Source organism: Hylobates moloch, unplaced genomic scaffold, assembly GCF_009828535.3.
Source record: "Hylobates moloch isolate HMO894 unplaced genomic scaffold, HMol_V3 SCAFFOLD_4, whole genome shotgun sequence".
Lineage (NCBI taxonomy): Eukaryota > Metazoa > Chordata > Mammalia > Primates > Hylobatidae > Hylobates > Hylobates moloch.
The window spans coordinates 27,197,697-27,201,859 of record NW_026652279.1 but is presented as its reverse complement, the minus strand read 5'-3'; the positions used below and the strand labels follow the sequence as shown (position 1 = coordinate 27,201,859).

General features: G+C 43.2%; 1 non-coding gene across 1 annotated transcript; it reads right to left on the bottom strand.

Annotated features, from left to right (window-relative positions):
- Nucleotides 1–1,112: 1,112 nt before the first annotated feature.
- Nucleotides 1,113–1,216, bottom strand: LOC116467721 (small nucleolar RNA U13). Its single transcript, XR_004247926.1, has one exon. It is a non-coding gene; the product is annotated as a small nucleolar RNA U13 (small nucleolar RNA).
- Nucleotides 1,217–4,163: the final 2,947 nt, after the last annotated feature.

Sequence of the window (4,163 nt, the reverse complement as noted above, 5' to 3'; positions counted from 1 at the left end):
GAGTCTCTGTCTCAAAAAAAAAAAAAAAAAAAAAATTCCACATATAAGTGAGAACATGCAGTATTTTTCTTTTTTTTTTTCTTTTTTTTTTGAGACGGATCTCGCCTGTCGCCAGTGAATGCAGTGGGCAATCGGGTCACTGCAAGTCCGCCCGCCGTCAGCCTCTCCGAGTAGCTGGGACTACAGGCGCCCGCCACCACGCCCGGCTAAATTTTTTTTTGTATTTTTAGTAGAGACGGGGTTTCACCGTGGTCTCGATCTCCTGACCTCATGATCCGCCCGCCTCGGCCTCCCAAAGTGCTGGGATTACAAGCGTGAGCCACCGCGCCCGGCTTTTCTTTTCTTTTCTTTTTTTTTTTTTGAGATGGAGTTTCGCTCTTGTTGCCCAAGAGGAGTGCAGTGGCGTGATCTTGGCTCACTGCAACCTCCGCCTCCTGGGTTCAAGCAATTCTCCTGCCTCAGCCTCCAGAGTAGCTGGGATTACAGGCGCCCACCACTGCACCCGGCTAATTTTGTATTTTTAGTAGAGATGGGGTTTCGCCATGTTGGCCAGGCTGGTCTCAAATTCCTGACCTCAGGTGATCCGCCCATCTTGGCCTCCCAATGTGCTGGGATTATAGGCGTGAGCCACCGTGCCCGGCCCACATTTTCTTTATCCATTCATCTGGCAATGGACACTTGATTCCATAGTGTGGCTATTGTGAATAGTGCTGCAATGAACATGGGAGTGCAGATATTTCTTCAAAATACTGATTTTCATTTCCTATGTATATATATCCAGAAGTGAGATTGTTGGATCACATGGTAATTCCATTTTTAGTTTTGCCAGGAACCTCCATACTGTTTGCCATAATGGCTGTACAATACACATTCCCACCAAGAGCCTGGGAGGGTTCTATTTTCTCCACATCCTCACCAACACTTATCTTTTGGCCATTTAATGTCTTCTATTGAGAAATGTCTACTTAGGTCCTTTGCCCATTTTAAAATTGTTTCTTTGCTGTTGAGGTCCTTATATATTTTGAATATTAACTCCTTATTGGATGTATGATTTGCAAATGTTTTCTCCCATTCTGTAAACTGCCTTTTCACTGTTTTTTTACTTCTTCTCACATCAGATAGACAATGTGTTGACATCATACCAAGGTTTGAGGGAGGCACACCTCACACATGAACATGAAAATCCACTCATCATGCTTATGAACTATGAAAAAATCTGTTGTATTTTGTTTGCCATTCTTGTTTTTTTTTTATTTTTTATTTTTTTTTGAGACGGAGTCTCAATCTGTCGCCCAGGCTGGAGTGCAGTGGCGCAACCTTTGCCTCCTAGGTTCAAGTGATTTTCCTGCCTCAGCCTCCTGAGTAGCTGGGATTACAGATGTGCACCACCACAACCAGCCTATTTTTGTGTCTTTAGTAGAGACGGAGTTTCACCATGTTGGCCAGGCTTATGTCGAACTCCTGACCTCAGGTGATCCACCCGTCTTGGCTTCCCAAAGTGCTGGGATTACAGGTGTGAGCCACCGCACCCAGCCTGTTTTTTATCTTCAAGGTGTCAGTTCAAATATTTCACCCGTTTATTTAGCTGTTTTCTTACTGCTGAGTTTTAATAGTTCTTTATATATTTATTCAGGCCAATTGTTAATGCTTTTCAAATGCATGTGTATGTCCATAATGTATATGTGGTGATATATTACTTTTACAATGGTAAACAAACAAACACAACAATAACAACAACAAAAACCCAAACATCATTTCCACGTACAATACAGTTTTGGCCTATGGTATCTTTATCATGCAGTGAAGTTGATACTGCATTGCTCCTTTGTGTATGTTGCGTTTTCCTGAGGTTTTTCTGCAAATGTCATTCTAGTGTCTTTTGCTTTGAGAACATGCAGTGAATAAATGACTACACTATAAGCTCCATAGGCATAGAAACTGTTTCTCATTTTATCTCCAGTGCCTCACACATAATAGACATACAATGTATTTAATGCTAATAAACAACTTCTTAGGCAAAATGTTTGTGAAAGCCACACTGAAGCATTTATTATTTATTGAATTGAAATGTTCCATTTCATTTATTTATTTATTGAGACAGGGTCTTGCTCTGTCACCCAGGCTGAAATGCAGTGGTGTGATCTTGGCTCACTATAGCCATGACCTCCTGGGTCCCACCTCAGCCCAATGAGTAACTGGGACTACAGGCATGCACCACCACACCCACCTAATTTTGTTTTGTTTATTTTTTGTGGTGGAGGTCTCTCTGGGTTGCCCAGTTTGTCCTCAAAACTCCTGGGCTCAAGCAATCCTCCCATCTCAGCCTCCCAAAGTAATGGGATTACACACATAAGCCACCACACCTATCCAATAAAATTATTATTATTATTATTATTTTTTGAGGTGGAGTCTGGCTCTGTCGCCCAGGCTGGAGTGCAGTGGCGCAATCTCAGCACACTGCAAGCTCCGCCTCCCGGGTTCACACCATTCTCCTGCCTCAGCCTCCTGAGTAGCTGGGACTACAGGCACCCGCCACCACACCCAGCTAATTTTTTGTATTTTTAGTAGAGACGGGTTTCACCATGGTCTCGATCTCCTGACCTCGTGATCCACCTGCCTCGGCCTCCCAAAGTGCTGGGATTACAGGCTTGAGCCACCACGCCCGGCAATAAGATTATTTTTTTAAAAAACCGTTATGGTTGGAAGATGCAGCTGAGGCACAATACAAACTTCATGCTTGATAGTCTTAGCAAGCTCAAAGGAGCCAAAGATAACTTTGTCCTAAATGCAAACGTTGATGCCAATGGATACCACCACTTAGATAAATGTAACAAACAATTGCTTTTTTTGCACTTTCAAGGTATCAGTGAAATCCAGGGAGAGGCTAATAGAGGGCCAGTATGGTACAGAAAACACAAAACTGATTTATGAGACTCTGAGTGGCTCTGCACTGATCTGGGATAAGGTTTTAGTTTTGGCTTTGCCACCAGGATGGACATGTCACTCAACCTGTCTGGGTTTGCTTCTATATTCCCAGAATGGCAGGGGCAGACTAAATTATCTCTAAGATTCTTTCTCACCCTAATATTCTGTGAGTTTTAATTCTTGCTAGTCCTAATCTTTTGCCAATTTAGTGCACAGGGTGACTTTACTTTTTTTTTTTTTTTTTAGCAGATACGGTGTCTCACTATGGTGCCCAGGCTGGTCTTAAACTCCTGGCCTCAAGTGATCCTCCAAGGTAACTTTTCATTAGAAAATAAACCAGCCGGGCACAGTGGCTCATGCCTGTAATCCCAACACTTTGGGAGGCCAAGGCGGGAAGACTGCTTGAGCCCAGGAGTTTGAGACCAGCCTAAGCAGCATAGTGAGACCCTGTCTCTAAAAACAAAGAAAACAAATAAATAAAGAAAAATTAAATAAAGAAACCCCAGCCTGGTCAATCTGGTGAAACACTGTCTCTACTAAAAATACAAAAATTAGCTGGGCCTGGTGGAGCATACCTGTAATCTCAGCTCTTCAGGAGGCTGAGGCATGAGAATCGCTTGATCCTGGGAGGCGGAGTTTGCAGTAAGCCAAGATTGCACCACTGCACTCCAGCCTGGGTAACAGAGTGAGACCCTGTCTCAAAAAAAAAAAAAAAAAAAAACGAACAACAACAAAAAACCTAAGAACTCGAAATCAGCCTTTCTTATTGTATAATCTACTTGACAGTTATATGGCCTTTAGATGTTAGTTGTTGTTGCTGTTATTGTTGTTTTGAGACAGAATCCAGCTCTGTTGCCTAGGCTGGAGTGCAGTGGTGTGACCTCAACTCGCTGCAAATTCCACCTCCAAGGTTCAAGCGATTCTTGTGCCTCAGCCTCCCGAGTAGCTGGGATTACAGGCACACATCATCAAGCCTGGCTAATTTTTTGTTTTTTCATTTTTAGTAGAGATGGGGTTTCACCATATTGACCAGGCTGGTCTTGAACTCCTGACCTCAAGCGATCTGCCCACCTTGGCCTCCCAAAATACTGGGATTACAGGTGTGAACCACTGCACCCAGCCATGTATTTTGGTACAATTATTGACAGCAGCAATTGTCTGCAAACTGCCAGAGCAAATTTTCTAAATCATATTATCCAGAGGCAACTGGGGTCTAACCTTTTTTGCAGGCAACAGCA